The sequence below is a fragment of the Chionomys nivalis genome, chromosome 7, assembly GCF_950005125.1.
Source record: "Chionomys nivalis chromosome 7, mChiNiv1.1, whole genome shotgun sequence".
Lineage (NCBI taxonomy): Eukaryota > Metazoa > Chordata > Mammalia > Rodentia > Cricetidae > Chionomys > Chionomys nivalis.
The window spans coordinates 45,073,213-45,096,184 of record NC_080092.1 but is presented as its reverse complement, the minus strand read 5'-3'; positions in this window follow the sequence as shown (position 1 = coordinate 45,096,184).

The following is a 22,972-nucleotide window of genomic DNA, read 5'->3' as shown; positions in this document are numbered from 1 at the left end:
CAAGAGATGAGAGAGATTGGCATTCATTGAATGTTATAGGTATCAGTCACTCTCGCAAGTTCAGCTAAAATGCACATTGCCTTATTTTTTCAGAACAACCCCAAGGGGTCCAACTACTTTGTTATCCTTAGACTCTGAAGCCAGATCTCATCGGTAACAATGTCTGTGCCCTTGGTTAAAGACAAGGCAACACATGAGAGCCAAACCTACCACCCATAGATACTCAACAAATGTTACTGTACTTCCGCTGTGCCCTCAGCAACCTGTCCTCCATTGTTGCCAAACCTTGTAAGATGCTAAGATTTGTATTTACTAAGCCAGCCACACCCAGTTCTCTGGGATCCTTGAGGCTTCATGCTCCTCTACAGTGGTTGCTAGGGTATATGCCCCCACCCCACCCTGCTTCTCTCATTCCTTCCCAGATCCCTTTAGGCCTCTTCTGTTCCTGTGGGATTTAATAATGACGAATGTACCCCAGATTTGAGGCTATGGTTAAGGGCTTTCTGGGAATTTGGTGGAGGCCCACACACGCACACACATCTCATTTGTAACCGACGTCACCCACCATCCCCTCCAACCAATCCCAAATACAAGAGGAAAAACTGCAGGAGGCTCATTGCTGTGAACTCTTACGACAGCAAATTGTAGCTCATCAGAGCCAATTCCTCAAACCATTTACCTTAATCTAAACCAGAATTTCTCATCTCCCCTTTTATGATTCCATTTCAGGGTTGTGTGAGAGGCTGAGCAATGGGGCCATATGTTATCATTCTAATGAAAACAATCAGAGCCTGGTGGTTATTAATCACCTGGCCTTATCACCCATTAGAGAGACGTCTTATTAACCAAAAAGCGGATATTTCGTTCCTGAATTCCAGAGATAAAAACCCAAAGGAGATGAGAAGAAGTGAACTAAAATTCACTGCACTGGAATTTTTGAAATAAATTTAATCTTGTCAATGGCTTCTTTAATTAAGCATTCATATGGGGTTTGAAACAAAATATTCAGGCATTGTTATTTCAGAGTTTCTCTTCGTATTTTGTCATTCTCGTGGAATAATGTGAATTTTGAAATTTCGGAAAAACTGAAGTAGCTCGGACAGCTTTAAAACAGTGCTTAGGGGCTAGAGAGCTGTCTCCGCAGTCAAGAGCAGACACTGCTCTTGCAAAGACATGAGTTCAGTTCCCAGCACCCATTTACTGGAGCCTGTAACTCCAACTCCAGAGAAACCCAGTGTCTTCTTTGGTCTCTTCAGGCACCTATATTGACACACACACACACACACACACACACACGAGCATAACCAAATATAAAATAAATCTTTTTTAAAAGTAGTGCTGGATCCTCCTATCTTCTGTGACCATATTTCAGATGACCATGACGATAAATTCATTGTATAATATTTTTAAAATGCTCCATTGTGTTTAGAGTTGAGCACCAAAACAAGACAATGATGACACGTACGTACATCAGTGTGAAAACTGTGGCCAACTACAAGCCTAAGGGATGAGTTCTAGGTGATATTAGTAATTTCATCGCTAATTTCCAAGGACAGGCAGCTGAAAGGACAGTAAGTGAATGTCACTTGAAAAACTTGGTGGAGACAAGTGATCACAGCAAAGCCACGGGCACCCTGAGATGTCCCTGGCCGCTTGCTCTCCATCGGCTGAAAGAAAGGGACAAGAGCAGACGAGTTGTGTGGGGGGAATAATTTGAACACCTGTATATTATCTTGTTTGCTTGTGACTTTCAGGTTGTATTTGACTCCGAATTTCTCCAAATGATTTCTACAAATGCATTTCTCTCAAAGGCATTTTATAGAATATAAAGTTAAAGTGACCATCTGCAGACAAGAAGGCAGCAATCACCCAAGTCAAAAGGTTTTTTTAGTCATTGTTGTTTTGGGTTTGGTTGGTTTTTTTGTTGTTGTTGGTTTTTGTTTTTAATAACCAGTTCTTTACTGGTCCTTGAATTTCCCTCACAAATATCAGGGACTCTGAGAAGCTAGAGGAAAGTTTCAGGTTCTCTCAAACTTCCCCAAACTTCTGCCAGAAGGAAGTTTTGTTCTGACCAAGTCTTCTGGGGTTTCTGGAAGTCGTGAATGTTCTACAGAGCGCACCGACAGACATACCCTTTAACTAAGCAGCACCTGAAGATTTAGTCCATGCGCCCATAGCCAGAAACCAGTTTGCATCCTCTAGTGGTGGCTTTATCTTCAGCAGAGCATCCCAGGGAGTCACCGGAATGGCTCATGGTAGACGCCATGTAAACACTCACCAATTGGGATGAAATTCAAATTAATCAAGTTCTTTAAATGCCTTAGACTCCAACTGGCTCAGCCAGGCTGCTCCAGGATGCATGTAAACCATGGTTGAGTTGGTGACCTAGCTGCCATCCGATAAATAGCTGCTTGGCCCCCAGATCTCGGAAATATCATGATCTTAATTAACTACATGCTGGTCTGAAATGCTGGAACCTTATCGTGGAGCTATGGAATTCTCAGTGCAGGGTCTGACCGCATTTGTCACCCCTTCCTCACACAGCACATTGTACGGCACAGAAGAGCATGGCCTCATGCCATCCCACAGGGAGGGAAGGGCACACCCGCTGATGGGAAGCAGAGGCACATGGGAGCATCTGAGCAAGTGAAAGAGATCAAGACAGGAGTGTGTTCCAGCCCTGAGCAAGCTTACACCAAGGAAAGGACAGGGTGGGAGCTGAATGGCCCCTAACCCCCTGCTTAGGTGGATATAGCAGAGATGGAAGAAAGGAAAAATATGAGATGAATGAGATGGAAGCCAGTCTTCTCTGGAGGTCACTTCCTTTCACAGATCTTAACCACCAGGATGACGACGGTGCTCACACATCTTAACCACAGGATGGTAAGCATCATCGGTTTATCAGCTCTCTAGTTCCAGTCACTGTGGCCACCACACTTGACAGAGACGGGTAGAGGAAGGGACAAGTCATTCTGTCTCACTGTTCCTTCAGAGCAGCAGTATGTGATGACCTAAAGCTGTCCATGGCAGAGTGGGCCAAGAAACGGAGGGCGGCAGGAAGTGGGGTCAGTTGCCATCTGTGGACCAAATATTTAAAACACAAACCTGGGGCTAAGGAGATGGCTCAGTGATTGAGAGTTCTTATTGCTCTGTACCAAGGCACCCCAAGTTTGTTCCCAGCTCCCACATGGTGGCTGGCAACCATCCATAACTCCAGTTCCAGGGCATCTGGGGCTCATTTCTGGCCTCTGAAAATACCAGATGCACACACAGTGCACATACCTACTTACCTACCTACCTACATACATACATACAAAAAATTAAAAGATAAATAAATCCCAGCCCCTCCCCCCAAAGAAAAGAAATGAAGTTGTGGGGCACCTTTTGAATTTAAACAATATTGGTCAACAGATAAGGTATATAAAACCCTTCCCCTGATACCACTAACACCCTGGGCTGGGAATATCAGTAATAAACCTAAATAAATTTGTGAATTAACTGGATAGTAGATGCTCCATGCTGAATATTTTATGCTGGAGGGATTCATGCTTTGAAAACATGATAAGAGAACCTGGGAGGTATAGGAGATGATTATTTGACTTTTGGTTTGTTTTGAGGCTCATGATGTAAACAGTCTTAAATGAATGGTAAGCGTAGGCCTTACTCCAAAGGAACTATTTAAAAAGGGCTGGAAGAAGCAGAGTGTGTAAGGTCTATAGACTTAGGGGAGAATGTTCTGGACATGAGGAACTATTGTAGAATAGTAGTTAAAGATGTGTTACATCTGTTTATGCTGTAGAACATTTGTTTTAATGATGCAAAGATGGGTTGCATTCTTTTATGTTGCATTTGTTTAACTCTGTGAAGCTGTGTTACTTTGCCTGCCTAAAACATCTGATTTGTCTAATAAAGAGCTGACGGGTCAACAGCAAGGCAGGAAAAAGGGTAGGTGGGGCAGGCAGAGAGAATAAATTTATTTTTTAATAAAAGGAAGAAGATCAATAAAAGAAGGGGCCAGCCATCCAGTCACATAGCCAGATATAGAATAAGAAGGAAAGAAAAGATATGCAGAAATACATACAGAAATAGAGAAAAGAAAAAACCCCAGCGGCAAAAGGTAGATGGGATAATTTAAGTTAGGAAAAGCTGGTAAGAAACAAGCCAAGCTAAGGCTGAGTGTATATGAGAAAGAATAAGCCTCTGTGTGTTTTTATTTGGGAGTTGGGTGATGAGCCCCTAAAAAGCCAAAAGAGTAAAACAACCAACAAAGAACAGAGAGCAAAATCCCTGAGTCCTAAGCATCCTGCAGGCTACAGGGTATGCCTAACACATGGACTACAGGCTAAAGAAAGAGCATGAGATGGACCACTCCATCAGCAACCAGGGATCTCCCTTGGTCCTGACTACACCGGGAGTAATTCTCCAGGTTGAGGGACAAGCGGGAGGTGGCTAGAAGCCTGAAACCCACCTATTATCCAACAATAGCAAAGGGATGAAGACAGACAGGCTCCCAACAAGAATCCCTGGGCTGAACCGTGTGTGCTGTGTGAGTCAGAGTCAAGGTCAGCAGAGAGTGGGCAGGCTGGCCTCCAAGGTGGCCTATAAGACGGCTGCCAGGCCCAGAGGTAACCCTGCGATTCTATGTGGTCATCATAATGCTTTGGCCTCCTTGTGAATCAGACAACCCAAGCCCTTGCTTAAAATATGGGTTGAAAATATTCAGAACCTCTTCCCTGGATATTTGATTGACAAGCCTCAAGAGTACTAGGTTTTACAAAGCCTTGTCAGGGAATGTAGCATGCCCCCAGGCATGGGCTGTCTGTCCACACCCTGTGGAATGTGGTGTGAGAAACTCCACGAAAGACAGCAGTCTCCAGCCCGCCACCAGCCTTCCCCAGAGAGTCTGATTCACGGCTCCCTCATCTAGGAAATGTTTTGCCTCAAAGTATGTAGGAATTTAACATATTCTGGAAGAGCCAAGGACTTTGTCTTTGAATTCCTTTGGCTTTAAACAATCCCCTTTAGTAATATACTCACATAGTGCATTTTCCTGTGCCTCACGCTTTGTGTTGCAATTCACAACGTGTCTCTGGTGTCATGGTTTAATATCTGAGTGAACGGTTCCTAGAAAAGATGCTGTACCTAGAAACATCCTCCGAGGCCTTCCCAACTCTGACATACAGCTGCTAATAGTGTGCTGTCCACCTTCTCAAAGGCTCTCAACAAAGCATCCAAGTTTTCTTTGCCAGAAACTGTGGGTGGAAAGAAATGGAAAAGGAGGCCTTCTGATGTAGCGTGTGAGCTGGGGGATGCTGAGAGAGCTAGATTTATGGACTGTGAGCACAGTTCTTGGGCCCTTTGAAGCCGGGTGTGAGGTCATCAGAAAGCAGGTGTGGCGCTCCCCAGCAGGTGTTTCCAAAGGAGGCTTTCAGCCTATGCTCCCCTGGTACCCCGAGCATGGGGGCACAGATGTCAGGCACGGGAACTTTGGGGATGATGTTAAATCAACACAAATGTTCTCTGAAAGGAAATTGCTAAGACTTAAAAATCCCCCCTCATGTGAGTGGGAAACTTATTTCAGAAAACCAATGTGAACTGGTGTGTGCAGTCTGGGGTCTGAAGATTGTAGGGAAATTGGAAGGATTCTTTAAACTACAAAGAATACATTCTTTAAAGAGCGTGGTTTTAACGTTCGTGCCTGCTCTAGGGTTCAGATATAAATGTGGGGAGGAATATAAAAGTTCAAAGGGCAGCCAGTGCTCGGCTTCTGTCACCATAACCAATACCTAGAATGATTGACTTATAAAGAAAAAAAGTCCATTTGGCTCACAGTTTCTGAGGTTTCAGCCCATGGTCACTTGGCCCTGTTGCTTGTGGCCTGGGGTCATGCGCAGCTATGGATGGAAGAGCAAATCCTTCTATCTACCTCAAAGTCAGGGAGGAAAGAACAACGAAAACTGCGTTTCCACACTCTACTTCAAGGGCATGTCCCCTAAATGTAAAAACCCACCCCTGAAGGTTTCTGACACCTTCCATTAGCACCAAGTTTGGGCCAGTACTTTAACGAGTGCTCTTTGGAGAAAACATTTTAGATCCAAGAAGAGACCTGTGCTGCACATATAAGTATGTCCATCCAGCCTGTCATTAAGCCATTTGTCCTCTCCCATTCTTAGTCTATAGGACTTAGTGTAGGTAACCTAACCCTACACCCCTGTTCCAGCTTGGACATATAACCCCCAATCTAATCAGAATTCTTTTGAGTGTGTGCAGAAATATTGGAAGTTTGTGTCACTTCTATCAAGGTTGCTGGAATTGGAAGGGAAGCCAGATTTACCTGGCTTTGATACCGTGTGAGTCACCATGACAGCAAATCCAACATACAGGATATGGAGAGCTACAGACAGAGAGAAAAAGACAGTCCTCAGAGTGCCGTGGGAGTTTCTCAGCCTGATTCACTGTGATTCAGTACGCTTGGGATTCCTGTCTGGGTGCAAGGCATCTTTTTGCCATGCCTCCCTCAGATAAAAGTGATTCAGTCACTCTAGGATGACAACGTATGAATAGGGTTGTAGAAAGAATTCAATACACCTGGGGTAAGTACTGGATTTTTAACTGCCCATGGCATTCCCAGCTAATTACAATTCGAATGTACCAGATGCTCTCATTTATACAACCAGAGGGTGGAGCAGGGTCAACTCTCAGTTCTCAGGTCCACTGTCTTGTTATGAAATTAATGGTCTTAGAACACAGGGTCATCTTTAGGTTCCTATAAATATAACATCTCTGAAACTAATTGCCTGGTTATCCTACTCACTTTCAATTTGTTTATATAGTAAACATATCCAATACTCAGCTTTGTGAGTTTGAACAGCAGCACCCTCGATCTGGTAGGAGAAAAACAAAGATTCTCCCACTGAGATTCCCCCTAGAAACAATCATATCAACACCAAAAAAACCCTGGGTATATTTGGAGATGAAGTGAGTCCTTCCATTCTGTTCCTTCATTGCCAGGCTGCTGCTCATCCCTAGGCTCTCATCTTGTCCCAGCCTTCACATATATTTGATCCACACTGGGTCAAGAATTTCTACAGATAAATGCAGTAGAGACAAGTCAACTCACTGGTAACTTCTTGCTCAGCTTCTACACCACTCTCACAAACAAAACAAACTCAGAGCCTCTTTCTCTGCTTCCACACTCCCCCAAAAACTCACACAACATGTGCGCATGTGCACACACACACACACACACACACACACACACATATATAAATTTTCTATGACTATAAGAGTCTGTATGGGATTTTCACTGACATTTTATAGCTACTGGGAAAAGTCTTCTTCAGTGATCTGACCCCTTGTAGACAGACGACAAAGCAGCTCAGGCCCTGACTAGCTGAGCCAAACAAACCGAACAGGGTGAGGAATAGGGAAAGAAGAAGATATCAAAAGAAGCAATCTCAAGGCTGAATGGGAGGAATGGGAGAGCAAAGAGGGTGTAAGTGGAGTAGCTGGGGTGCTAAATACACTCAAAGCTGCTTTATGACTTTCTCGAAGAAATAATTAAAATATTACAAAAAAGGCACTACTTTGTCTACAGCTGCATGTTTCGTTACCCTCTGCCTCTAACCCTAAAGCCCTAGAAATAGATCCTTATTAAATTAGTGGCAGCTAAACGTCTCAAGCCTAACAGAATTAGTCTAATAGGAATTGTTCGCAGGCAATTTGTGAAATGAAACGATCTAACGTTTGCAACCCTTGCAATTAGCCAGCAGGAGAGAGAGCCTAGCATTTGTTTTTATAACAAAAATTAATTCCTCCATTCCTCTTAATGCCCTCACAGGAGGGACTAAAGGAGACTACAGACCCGCAATCAATGTGGACTCTCCTCCCTGAATGGCCCTTGCCTCACCTATACATCAGAGATAACAAAATTTGCCACGTTCCTGCTCTCAGCTCTAAAAGGAGGTGGGATGAAGGGCAGGGAATAAATGGCCGGTCTAGACATAATACATTGATTTGCGAGCCTTTCAGATGTGGAATGGACAGGGTAAAAAAGGGGTTAATTTAATTTTGTACTAAGTGTTTCCAAGTTGGCCGTTGGAAATGCTGCTGGTCACAGATGGAAAAGCTGAAAAATCTACCCGCAAACCGAAGGAAGAAAGAAGCTCAGTGAAGTTTTGTCTGCCAAGAGAAGGTGACAGCGCCTGAGGTTGGAACTCCTACGCCCGGCAGCCTGTGTTTGACCTAGGCTATGTCCTACATATGCCCCTCCCTGTGACAGCCCTTCCTGCCTGTGGGTTTTAAAACTGTTAGTGACCTCTGACCTTTTGTTGCCCTTTGCTGGTCTGTGGTGTTCACAAGAGCCTTTCATTAAGGGTTTTTCTCAAGGTTTAGACCCACCCCATATGAGTGCACAGATATTTTTGACATATATAATAGTAAAAACACAGCACTGTTTAAGAAACCAAAAGAGTGAGTATTAGGTTTTTCCCCACTACCAAACCAAGTCCTAAGCAGCTCCCTTCTCATTTCCCCTGTGATCAGCATCAACAGAGTTCTTCTCAGTCCCGTGTGCCTTTGTTTTCAACACATTCATAAGCTCACATGGATTGAAGGTGATTCCAATTGCAGGGGTGTCTGTAACCTCTGCTCCCCGTGAGTCCAGCAACCTCAGAGAGCTTTAGACCGGGTCTGTTCACTGTCTCCTCAACCTTCAGCATCCTCCCTGAAGAACCATTTGTTTGCTCCGAACTTCATTCTTTGCCCAGGAAGACTGGGAGAGATCAGTTCCCAGGTCATCTGACTGAATTGTAGGAGGTCCAAATACCTCGTTATCTGGGTGACTCTGTAACCATGTTTCCCAAAGGGATTAGGACATGAAAACTGCGGAGGGCTCTCTACACGGTGCATATGCCTGATCTGTGGTGTTTGTATTTGCCATAGTTCTGCAGAAAGCCAGAACCAACTGATATGTTGCGGGAGAGTGATCATGTGAGGTAAGCATTTGAGGAAGTGTTTCCCATTTAGTATTTTGAGTTGGTGGCTTTTTCCTAGGCATTCCGTCTTGGAATCCTGAACAACAGCAGGGAGTCAGCTGGGAGTCAGCTGTGGGATCAAGCAGAGGACGGGTGATCTGGTCAGGTACGGATGGATGCTAACTAGATACTTTCAGTGCGTGAAATTGAATTTACTTGGAGCATGGCCTCATTATAAGTTGAGGATGTGTGAGTGTGTGTGTGTGTGTGTGTGTGTGTGTGTGTGAGAGAGAGAGAGAGAGAGAGAGAGAGAGAGAGAGAGAGAGAGAAGAGAAGAGATTTCTTGGTTCATACAAAGGCTCATGTAAAGGATCTGCCTTTAGCAAGCTGGAGACCCAGTCCGAGAGCACCAAAACCCATGGTTTTGATTCCAGTCTGTGCCAGAATGGAAGATCTAAATAACAAGAGCTCAGAAGGCAGGGGAGGTGGGTCTCCCAGCAGAACCTTCAGGCAGAGAACCAGTGAGTTCTCTATGCTTCCACCTTCTTACCCTCTCCGTGGCTTGGAGGAGGTCACCTGCCCTGGGGCTCTCCATCTGCACGCGACCGACTCAGGTGCACATTGGTTCTGGTTCTCTTGAGAACTGGTGAACATAAACACCAAACTGGGGACTCTCAGGACCCAGAAAGCCTGAGGGAGTAGACAGCACAGACAGCATAGCTACCCTGGAGGGCATGGGTGGGGAAAGGAGGCAGGTAAGTGAGGCAGGATAATAGCAATAAACTTACATGAACTCAAAGGCCCAAGGAACAGGGTCCATCCAAATTGCCTCTGTGTCTTGGCAAGTAGGAATCTTGGAGGAAAAGGAAATATACCCTAGCATGAAGTACCATGAAGAACGGTGCCTGGGAAGTATGCTTTTGGGTGACCCGCTAGTTTACCAAAGAATAGGATGGTAAAAAGTGGGGAAGGGTACCTGGGAGCAAACTAGGACACACCCTCAAAACACCCAGGCTTAGCCGGGCGGTGGTGGCACACGCCTTTAATCCCAGCACTCTGTGAGACAGAGGCAGGCAGATCTCTGTGAGTTCGAGGCCAGCCTGGTCTACAAGAGCTAGTTCCAGGACAGGAACCAAAAAGCTACGGAGAAACCCTGTCTCAAAAATCCAAAAAAAGGGGCTGGGGAGATGGCTCAGTGGTTAAGAGCTTTGCCTGTTCTTCCAAAGGTCCTGAGTTCAATTCCTGGCAACCACATGGTGGGTCACAACCATATGTAATGAGGTCTGGTGCCCTCTTCTGACCTGCAGTCACACACACAGCCAGAATATTGTATACATAACAAATAAATAAATATTTTAAAAAAATCCAAAAAAAAAAAAAAAAACCCAGGCTTAGACTGTCCTGCTTAAGCGGCTTGCTTACTTCAACACTAGGGTTTTTTGCTTCCCTTAGCTTCATTAGCCCAATCCTTTCTGAACGAACACCGTCTATACATTGGAATCACGCTTGGGGTGATGCTAAGTCTCTTCCATACTGAGGGTGACTAGATAGACAGAGGACAGCAAGAGACAGATTGCACAGTGGGTAAAACAATCCCAGAGCTGTATACAGTGGAGCATCACGTGGTCATTCAACTAGTAAAGCAGCTCAGATGGTGTGGACAATCGAGGGGACAACCAGCGGCTCTGTGCTCTATTATAAGGTATCTCCTCCTCAATAACCTTGCAAAACATGGCTATTCCCACCATCCAACTGATAGATCGCCATGTCTAAAACCCCCATGTGAGAACAGAGAAGAGAGTAAACCTGTTCTGGGAAACTCCCAATCCATTCCTCAGTTCTCCAACTTTACCCTGCCTTAACTGATAAATAATTCTTGTCTCTTTAAAGTTTGCCCCTAAAAGGCTGTCCAAATCCCAAGAAATAAGACTTTCTCTTGACTGTATATTTTTGCTCTGTAACAGAAACTCCACCCAATTGCAACCTATAAGCTGGATATGGGGACCAAAATCATAGAGGAAATAAAGAAGTTGTCCAGTCATATGCCACAGAATAATGTTCTGGTCAGGGATGAACCACAAAAGCAACAGCAAGTGGTCCCATAAAGTTATGACGTAACCTAGGTCTGAAAGAGGCTATACAATCTTGGTTTGTATAGAGACACTCTATGGTTCAGACAATAACATCGCTTTAGGATGCAGTTCTCCAAACACCCAATGACTAGGCTTCACATGACTGTATCCAAAGAGGCGCCTTCCCATCCTGCTCACTGCTTTCCTTCAAAGACTTGCTTCTCAAGCTTCAGCAACACCCGAATCCCCTGGGCGTTCTGACATCCTCCAAGCACAGACTCTTGGACTCCACCATAGAGTTTCCGAGTCTGTAAAGGGGACTGAGCCCGGAATGCGCACTCCTGGTGAGTTGCAAGGTGACAGTGATGCTACCACTGCCAGGGCTCACACCAAGGAGCGTTGCTCTGGCGCCTTTCATTCACCCTCTTTCTTCCCAGTTCTAGGGAATAAAGAAAGCGATTTCTTTACAGCTCCGTGACAAGCCTTTCCAAACTCCATGACCACACACAGGGAAACATCCATCATTATGGGCCAGAAAGGGCAAAAAAATGCTATCTCTTCCCCTACCAGGTGCTTATAAGCTGCTCGGATGCCTGAGGCTATGCAAGCACTCACTGGGAACCTGGGTTTTACATGACTATTATTAAAAGGCCTGGAACTTACACAGCAAGAAACACCCATCTGTCAGCAACGGCATCTCTTCCTGTGATCGCAAATGGTTTCCAGTCCTGAGGAAAACCCAAGAGACATGTGGGAAGGAAAAAAAAAATGCCAAGTCTATAGTTACAGCCTCGGGCTATCCCCCAAATCAAATTGAAAGGAAAACTAAGGAAATATTTTGGCTTCTCTATTCATTCCTGCATTCCTCTTTGGAATAGATGGATTTTTTTTCTTATACTACCCATTTTTAGATGTTTGCAAAGAAATTGTCCCGTGAGAAGAGACAAAGTTTGAGAGGGTTCAAACACTTTTCTTGATCTGGATGGATCACCATTTCTCATTAGACTGTACACATCTCATTTTGACTTTTACTGGTGACCTTTTCTCTTTTAAAATATGTTCCAAGGATCTAAAAATCAAGACTGCTGATGTTCTTCAACTTTGGCCAAAATATAGTAATAGGTTTCTGCACCCTATACCCATGTGAAACTCTAGGACACCAGTTTGCCTGAACATAAAAGTCATGACTTGCAAATTTCAGGTCACTTTTCTGACTCCTGCAGCTGAAGGTGCAAGTACACCAATGTCCTTACCAAAGAGATTAAGGACACGGGACAAGAGATGACCTGGATCTCTCCTCATCCCATTTGCATGGACAACAGAAGGTGATGTCATGAAAAATGTATTGCATGGAAAGCTAAACAGTAGCCTTCCCCGCACTGGAAATATGCCAGGGATGCCAAGTTTGAGGAAGATGAACAATGTAAAGTCATCAAAGCAATTTCTTTATTTTAAGAACCCTGAGGGTTGCTAATACTCTTCAATCCATGGTAAAATTTCACAAAAAGGTTTATTTGACCATAAGAAATGCATTTCTTCATAGGAAACTATGGAGGGTCTTCTCTTGGGACATTTTGGAGTGATTGCTTTGGGATGCAGTGGATTGGACAATGTCTAGTCACTTTTACATAAATTCTCTGTTCCAGCCCCTAAGCTTTTACCATGTGGGGAAATTAAGTCTAAAGCAACCATTAATGTCAGATGTGAGATCTGAGCCAACCATGGTCTACTTTGACTCTCTAGCATAAGCAATGAAGTTTGTTTGAGTATATCTCCCCTTACTTCACCATCTCTCTGCTGGGATAAAAGCAAATGGTTCTGGTGAAGAAGGTAAAGCAAGAGTGGACTTTACAGTGTGGACTCCAACTCCAGACCTTTCCATTTGGCGCCTTACACATCACATATTTGAGTGGTAATATTCTTGCCAGAAGAGTTCTGCTTCCTCTATGCACTCATTTGTACCAACTGGAAATTGCCTTTTCTTAAAAAATTCTAGGCATTAAATAAGCAAATCCACACAGATACTAAGCCCAACGTTAATGAACACGCAGCCTCCTCTCCCGACCTCCATCCTGTTTCTGGTGTTTCTACTGTTCAACATCCAGCTTAACGTTTGACCAGACCCAGGAATGTAAAAGAGTTTTACTCTGGGTGATGCTGTCTTCATTTAAAATGTTTGATGTCCCCAAACCTTATTAAGTTATATCACATCACATCCTATTAACTGTATTCTTTATTATTACTGGCGTATTTGTATCACATGATATGATTACATAATTCTATCATTTAACACTAAGAACAATAGCACACTTCAGAAACCTGCACTGTCAGGAGCCTCCTCTAATGGGTCATAAAACCAAGGCTGGTTGGATGTAAGTGATTGTCTCAGGTCACTCAGTACTGAGCCGAGGACCAAGGCATGCAGCAACAGTCATCCAAAGCCAGCCTATTCTTCCCAGTTACGCCCATAATCATTGGGATCAGATCAAGAAAGAAGAAAAAGAATTTCTTAAATCAAAACAAATGTTTTTAGCCGGGCGGTGGTGGCGCACGCCTTTAATCCCAGCACTTGGGAGGCAGAGGCAGGCGGATCTCTGTGAGTTCGAGACCAGCCTGGTCTACAAGAGCTAGTTCCAGGACAGGCTCCAAAACCACAGAGAAACCCTGTCTCGAAACCCCCCCCCCCAAAAAAAAACAAATGTTTTTAGAACACTTTAGGAGGAAATGGATTGTCACAACACCAGAACATGTACTTAACACATAAGAGCATGTGAGGGAAATGGTCGTTTCAGGACATAAAACAGTGTTTCCCTGGTGAGAGAGTTTGTACCAAGTAAACAGCTCTCCTGGTAAAACCTCACAGTTGGGCAGTGATGCCTCCATGTACATGTCTAATCAAGTACTCCAAACTCTTAGACTCAAGAGATTCGCTAAATAAATAAATAAACTACCACCAAATTGAGGGTAATAGAAAGAACTTGACAGTTAGCAAAATGCAATTAATCTTCAGGCTGACTTTTAAGGCACACTCATTTGTACCAATTAACTTCAGTATTCTACTTGGAAGATTTCTTCCCGTCTCCATATCCCAGCTCTCTTTTAAGACTCGAGTCTGAACAATCTTTACGGCCTTCTTTCTGGTTAAGATCGCAGTCGTTTGTCACCGGCGCACAGACACCTCTTAACTATCCCGGTGCTGGGCATAAAAGAACAGCATTGCTCAGGGGCTTCTCTCCAGAGCCCCACAAAGCCCAGCACTATAAACTGGTTAGACATTAAAGATGCGAAGAAAACTCATAAAACAACACATAAAAATGTGTCTTGCCCTGCTATTTATATGGGAAGCTGGTGCCGTTCAATCATTCAAGTCAGAGACTATTTAAGAATTAAAGTTTCAGTCAGAGCAGGCGTGGGGAGAGGCTTCTCTCTTTCTCTTTGACCCTCTTTTTCTGTTGTTGCCGCTGTAAAACTGCCAAAGTAAAAATCATGAGCTTTGCTGGTTTTCCCATTTGCTTTTTGCTCTCTCTGTCTCCCCCTTCCTCTCCCTCTCCTTCTCCCTGTCCTTCTCTCTCTCCCCACCGTCTCTCCTAGCTTACACAGACACACACAGACATAGACACAGACACACACACACGAAGACACACACCCCAAGTGCAATTTGCTAGCTTATGGTGCTTCTGGGAAAGAAAAAGACAAGGATGCCTTTCCTAAGTCAGTTCTCCACGTCTTAGAGGAGACCTTTCATCCGCAAATTCAGGAGGAGGGAACATAAGCAACGCAGCTCTGTCCAGCTCTAACCTGTCGAAGGTGTGGATCCTCTTTAGGAGAATGCACTGGATAGTTAGAACTCTACACTGTCAAAGGTGTGGAGTCACTCTTCCCTAGAGGCAGTGGCTAGGACCCTTGCAGCAGTGAAACATGCAAGAAAGTAGATGCTAGAGGCAATCATGTAATGTGAGTGCAAAGGAGTCAGATGTAACATTGGAGGAAGGGATGGGGCGTCAACGGCGGGCGGGCTTTATTCTTGCATCAGAGGATGTCCGTTGTCGCTGTGGTCCATGCTGCATTTCCTGTCCATTAGATAGAGGTGGTGATGGTCAGAACCAGGGCAATAATTCCTAGTACTCCAGGGCAGATGCTACCTGTACCAGTGCCCTTTCCTTCACTGTCTACATTTCTACATACACAAATCAGCCAGATTCCCATCATGAGCACATGAATACGGCCATAGTAAAAGATGGTGAAACCTTTAACAGGTGGGAGCCCCAGGGAAGTCACTGGGTCAGGTGTGTGCTCATGGAAGGGATTACCCTAGCTCCCCAGGCACCTCGGTCTCGCCAGCTTCCTGTCTCCCACCTTTGTAATACCAACCACATGTGGTCCTCAGCCACAGGTCAAGGAATGGGTAATTCAAAGCTGACTGGTCAGGATTCTCCCCTCCCCTCCCACAATCAAATCGAAAGAAATCCAGGAGCATCTTATGATATAGAATGTTCTGGAAGCCATGAAGGTGTGGCCTCATGTGCTGTAGCCACGGGCAGAAGGATGCACAGACCAAAAAGTTTCCTGGTATCACCTAACTTCTTCATGAAAGTTGATACTGCCGCTTTTCTGGGCTTATTCATGTGAGGCACTAAATTTCTCTTCCCTCTTTAAGTTGATTTTAATCCTGAACTAGACCCAAGCTTTGATAGAATAACAAAGAAATAAATTCAAGAGAAAGTGGAAAGCAACGGCTTTGCATGACGAGGCACCATGACATTAGAAGTGACAGGTTCAACGCCGCGAGAGCATACTGAAGGGCAGAAGGGAGAACACTCGCTCTATCCAGGGTGCGTTACTGTTTATAATATGATCTTACATGCTTGCCAAAACTTCACAACACTCTGTTTAAGTAAGGGGTGGATTAATAGGCTCTACAGATACTTAAATCTAATTTTCTGAAGCTTGGGAGTTTGAAGGATTGCGTTTCGCTACTAAACACTGATTTCCAAATAAAGTATTATACAGAGGGGTTTTTAGTATATGAAAATAATTTTTCCAGGACTAAACCCACTTTCTCTGTCAAAAATGAGCTTCTATTCCAAATGCAAATGCTTGAATAGACACATAAGATGTACTTTGGAAGGGGGAGATACGTGCATATGCGTGTAGAGCCCACAGAACCAGAAGAAGCCATTGAATTTCCTGGGGATGGAGTCACCAGCAGTTGTGAGCTGCACAATGAGGGTGCTGAGGTCCAAACTTGGGTCCTCTGCAGTTGCAGTGAGTACTCTTAATACTCTTAGGAGCTGTGCCATCTCTCTAGATTCCATTCTCACTTCTTTCAAAAAAAAAAAAAAAGAATTCTACCACTCCTGGCAAATTATCCATTTTGTAATTCTACCTTCTCTGAGAAGGCACACATAATCCTTCAGCATTTTATACTGGAGTGCTGTGGGATAATGCTTTTGTACCCTCTAAAGATTTGTCATTTGTATTGATTTAATAAAAAACTAATTGGCCAATAGTCAGACAGAAGGTATAGGCAGGGTGACCAGACTAGAAGAATTCTGGGAAAAGAAAAGGCTCAGTCTGTAGCCACCACTCAGATGCAGAGGAAGCAAGATGAGAATGCCTCACTGAGTAATGTACCAAGCCATGTGGCTTAAACATAAAATTATGGGTTATTTTAAGTTATAAGTGCTAGTTAATAATAAGGCTGAGCTAATAGGCCTCTGTGTGTTTTGTTGGGACTGAATAGCTGTGAGATCAGGCAGGACAGAGATTTCTGTCTACAAATGATGCCAACATGAGGAAATTACATTCACATGAAACCTGAGAGAGCTTAGAAGGAATTTTAGACATGAAAGAACAGAGTTAAACACGATTTCTTGGTAGAAGCATTTTTTCAGGTGGGCTCCATTTTCTAGAGGCAAGCAGAGGCATAGCTCCTTTAAGAGAAGCTTTCTGACTCAGTGTTAGTGGCAAAACCCCGTAGCACTTTTAAGAGGCTCTGCCACCAAACACTTAAATGGTTTATGAGTAGCTAGAATCAGGCTTCTTGGTGGTGGCATGGATTTAAAAACTCCATAGAGTTATGGTAAAACACAACATGGCTCCCACCAGTACCTCTGCCATGAAGCTAGACTCTCAGGAAGCCAAGGAGTGGGGCAGATCTAGTCACCAAAGCTGAGGCTTTAATCCTAGCCATATCACTTAGCAAATTAAAGACTCCCGTGGTCAGAAAAAGAAAGAATACACTAAAAGCAGATTCAAATTAAAAAAAAAAACTCTAAACAGTTCACAGTATGTTTAAAATATATACATAGGCTTGAGAAAGAAAAGGATGGAGAAAGTCTAAGAAAAGAGAGAAAGGAAAGAAGGAAGGAAGGAAGGAAGGAAGGAAGGAAGGAAGAAAGAAAGAAAGAAAGAAAGAAAGAAAGAAAGAAAGAAAGAAAGAAAGAAAGAAAGAAAGAAAGAAGAGTAGTTGGGTATGGTGGCACACGCCTTTCATCCCAGCACTTGGGAGGTAGAGGCAGGTGGGTCTCTGTGAGTTCAAGGGCAGCCTGCTCTACAGAGTGATTTCCAGAGCAGCCAAAGATACGCAGAGAAACCCTGTCTCAAAAAACAAAAATTAAAAATAAAAATAAAAGAAATAGAATAAAAATTTAAGCCATATAAAGATGAAAAACACAGAGAATATGGATACTGTATGTTATTGTGTTGTCTTTGAACTGTTTGACTGCTAAGGAAGGAACATCAGCTGCTAAAAGACATTTGATTATAAATGCTGCTGAATTAATCCATCCCACATGTTTTGAAAAACACCTTGACTTCAACATTTAAGTCAAAAGAAATGTTACTTTGGAGAAGAGTTTTTGTTTTTGTTTCCACAGAAAATGAGAGGCTGTGGATTCATTCTGGGTTAAGAAAAATCAAGTTTGATAGAGGAAGACCCCTGAAGAATCTCCCATAGGAGTGGAGGGCCCAGATGATCCAACATTTCAGAGCACCTCTTTTGCAGTTTCCTCTGGGTTCCATATCCAGAACAGCTGCAAGACCACTGACTGAGATGATGCAGGCTCACAGGATACTCCAGTTGGGACTTGACCACAATCCTAATTTTTTTTAGGTCCCCATAAAATTATCAGTATCCCCAATCAGCAGGAGGTACCCTAGAAAACTACACCCACATTCCCCCCCCCTCAAAAAAATAGACTATGGATGTTTGTCTTTGTTTAAAGTGTTGGAAAAAAAGATAAACAAAGGAGATTAGATTCAGAGTTCTTATTTTGGAAAGGAATAAAAGGGAAAATGCTGTGGAATAAAGCTCTTGTGCCCTGTAAAGATTTGTCACTTGTATTGGTTTAGTAAAACACTGATTGGCCAGTAGCTAGGCAGGAAGCATAGGTGGGACGACCAGACTAGAAGAATTCTAGGAAGAGGAAAGGCTCAGTCTGAAGTTTCCACGCAGACATGAAGGAAGCAAGATGAGAATGCCTCACTGAGTAAGGTACTAAGCCATGTGGCTAAACATAGATAAGAATTATGGGTTAATTTAAGATGTAAGAGCTAGTTAGAAATAAGGCTGAGCTAATAGGCCAACCAGCTTATAATTAATTTAAGCCTCTGTGTGTTTTGTTGGGACTGAGCAGCTGTGGGACTGGGTAGGACAGAAATTTCTGTCTACATTGGGGTGGTAGAATTTAAATATTCTGAATACTTAAAAACTCACTCAAATCTTATCTTTTTCTTGCCAATGAAACCATCATTTAAGAAATTATGAAACAATTGTTTATTTGCCATTTACAGCTTGTTCTTAGCCTACTACTGGGCTTGGAAACTATGTGTGGAGTTCATCATCATCAAAATCTAAATTGGAAGACAGTCCTTTGTTGTGAGTTCATTATGCCCAGGAAGGAAGCAGAACTGCTGCCTTCAACCTGTCCAGTATTTCTAAAATCCTTCAGAGAGCAGTTCTCCCTCTTCTTATTTTGGTGTTCCAACCATTTTAATGCATACTCTCTGTACATCAAATGCTGCTCATTGCTCAAGTATCCTGCATACCTCACCCAGCTACTGCATTCTGCATCTCATTCCTCTTTCACGGATCACCTCCTTCACCACACAGTCTCCCCAGGGCTTCATCTAGACTGTGATTTGGTTGTGAAAAGTCTTCCCAAAGGCTTAGGTGTTAAGCACTTAAACTTTACCCCACAAGACCTTTGGATAGTTGTAGTACATTTTTAAAAGGCAGAATCTACTGGGAGAATGTTAGGTCATTGGGTACATGCCCTTGAAGAAGCATACTAGGCTCTGACCCTTCCAATCTTTTTTTTTTCTTCCTGTCTGCCATGAAGTGAGCAGCTTACTCCACCATTTACTATTGCTACACTCTGTTGTGCCCTCACAGGCTGCAAAGTGATGAACCAACTGGCCATGGGCTAGAGCCAAAGTAAACCTTTCCTGTTGATAAGTTGACTTGTGTTCGTTTTTTGTTACAGCATGGGAAAATGCCTACTTCACTTTTTAATAATAATGGCACATCTGAAGCACATGGTGCATGTTTTTAATTTCCAACATACAATTTTGCTTTGTAAAAATGCAAAGAAAAATGTTTTCCTCCAGGAAGTCAGAAAATTGAAACAATGAGCGGCGATCCGTCAGAGGACGTAAAGAAAAAGGTGGAGAAATTCAAGTGGACAATAAACATCTGGGAGGAGGTCTGGTTTGGAGGGCTCTCTCTCTCTCTCTCTCTCTCTCTCTCTTTCGTATTCTGTTTTCCAAATTGTTGACAATACATAAACCTAATGTTAAAAAAATACAGCCTCTAAGATCTTTGACAGTTTCCCCATAACTTAACATCAGGATCCTCCTGTCTCTTTCCTCTACCTTACTTTCTTCACATCAAACAATACTGTGGAGGAACTAAAGTAACACCGTCTACTCTTCCCCTTTGATTCTTGTTGACCATCAAACCAGAAGCAGAACCTTAACAATTGCAAGAATGGTGCAATCGTAGGAGCAAACAATCACTTGATGTTGACCAGGCCCAGGGACTGTTCTAGTAGATGTGTGTTTGTGTTTCAATCTCATGTGACAGGGACAGGGAGGTGACTTAGCAGGTAAAAGGCACTTGCCACCAAGCTTGTTCCCACATGGTAAAAGGAGAGAGCAGATTCCTGGCAAGTCGTTCTCTGACCTTCACAGGTGCACCATTGCATGGGCACACACACACAGGCACATGTCCATGTGTACACACACACACACACATTAAATAAAATCCAATAAAAACAAACCAATTCTCATGAGGCCGTTCAGTAAAATACATCTTGCCATATTGTCCTTTTTATAAATTAAGGTAAGGAGTGATCTGCCCACAGTCACAGAGTCCATGTGTTTCTAGTTGTTTGTTAAAATCATCAGTTGCCCCCAAAAATAACAATAGTGTGTATCTATGGAAAACCATGTGCTGTTCTGATACATATATACATGTACATGGAATAGCAATCAACATGGGATAATTATAGCATCCATTTCCACAAATACATGTCAATTTTGTGGAAATGTCATTCAAAATTTTCTCCTCTAGCTATTTGGGGCTCTAAATTCCCATTGACTAGAGCCTCAGAGCTTAGTCCTCCTACCGCATGGTAACTTTGTACCTGCCAATCAGCAGCTCCCCATGCCCACCACTGGCCCCAGCCTCTGGAAACCTTTATTATGCATCTACTTCTGAGAGCTAAGACTTTTTACACTCCGCACAAGAGTGATGTTGTAAGATCTTACCTTTCCGTGCATGGATTATTTCACTTAGATAGTGTTCTCTAGGTCTGCCCATGGCTGTCAGAAATCATAAGACAGCATTCTTTTTCTATGACTGGATAATATCCATTGTGCTTTACTGAATTGTCGTTATCTCTATGATAAGCATGGGAAAGTTTCCATACCTTGGCTATTGTGAATAGTGGATCCGTGAAGATGACAAAGCGCACAATTTCAGCTACTTTGGGTCGACCCAGTAGTGGGACTGAAGGACAGTCTCCCCCCAAACTGTCCCCAGTGCCAAGGATACCATGTATGTTATACATGGAGTCCTGGGTGGCCCTTAGGAGGTTATTTTTTCTATTCTTGATACACTATATCAACCAACCTTTGGGACAAGTTAGAGTTTAGGGGTGAGTTTGGCTCCTTCACTGCCATTTATAATATTATTATAGAAAGAAATCACTGGATCCAAAAAAAACTGGGTTTCAAGTGGAATTTCTCTATCTTATGTGCAAGTTGAGGTTTGACTATATATCTCACAAGGAAACTATTGCCAGCAAAAGACATGTGTTTCTATCCAAAACAAATGTCTGGAAAATATTTGGCTTTTGAATAAACTCAGGCCGTCCATCTTCCGCCAGCAGTTTACTCTGAGGACTCTTCATCAAACACTCAGAGTGTGAAGGAAGGGCCATACAGAATGCTAGCGTCCACTCACAGACTCGGTTCTGGAACCTATAGAGTTTTCATATGAACTCAACCATGCTTCTGGAAGAGTCTTTCCTGGCTGGCCTTCTCAAAGAAGAGGCAGAAAACCATGACGCCTGAGCAATTCCTGACCCTTCCAGAAGTAGACACTGTGCTCTCTCAAGGGAGGGAAGAAGGGTGGGCGTAAAGAGAACTGTAATCTGCGTAATTGCTATTGTCTTAACATGTAGTCTAGTATGTACTTAGATTAGCCTGCTGGATGCAGGCCACACAGTCAACAGCTTGTAACAGTTGCTTGTCGAGCTGTGGTCATGACGTCTAATTGCAACAGACAGTATTGGCTTTGCCTCCTCTTCCTTTCCAAGTCAGAAACCTGCTGGGGAAGCCTCGAACTATGTGAAGGTGATATAGCAACACCAATAGTCACCTTAGGAAAGTCCACATTGGATATTACAGTTTTCTCTTTGTTCAGTAAGAAACGGTGGGGTACGTAGAGGTAAAAGGAGAAATCTCTCTACCTAAAGATACCAGGAAAAATTAAAGATAACAGCTTAAAGATTTATTGTAAAAAGACCAGGAAAAATTAAAGATAACAGCTTAAAGATTTATTGTAAAAAGACATTTCATTTAAAACTAGCTATCAGTGATACCAAACCAATGAAAATCTCTAAATTTTGGAGGAAGAAAACACACTTTGTTTTATTAGAAGAAAGGCAAGGCCAGTCCTCTGATGTCCCACCAAGAACAGCTTTGTTACCCACTTTGCTTTGTAATAGAAAGTAGTGAGCTTGCTAGGCAGTGGCCAAGGCACTCACTGTAGACAGTGTGGCACACGTCCAAGGAAGCTACGAAGCAGCTCACCACGGAAAGCCCGTAGCCAGTGCTGGACTCATCACCAACTTACTTCTGATACATTCCTACCCTAGCCTCGCTCTTGGCACGGGGCCCTCGCAATGCGAAAGTCTTCAGGCAGTCTTGTAGGCTGGATTATTCTATGAGTGTCAGTTGCTTCCTTTGTTGTTTGATGGTGAGAGTATCTTTTAATATAGGTAAAGAGGATTTGAGCCCTGCATTGGCTTGTTAGTAAGTGCCAAATTCCAGAAGACATTCGGATCTTCTGAAGACACTGGGAGCATGGCCTCATGATTATTTCTCACCAGTGGATCATTGAATTGTATAAATATTTGCTACAATTGATCACATTAGATTTTTTTTATTAATTCTTCAAGTATATGAAATTAATGACCAATTAGAGCTAGTTCTTCAATGTGATGGCCACTAGCCACCTGTGGCTTTTGAGTTCTAAAAAATGTGGTTGATCCAAGATGAGATGTGCTAGGGAGATAAAATACATAGCAGATTTGAATAATTCATGTAAAAAATGCAAATTGGTAGCAGACTTTTTAGACTGCTGACATGTTGCCCTAGTTAGCTTTAATTGCTGACATGATGCAGCCTGGAGTCGTC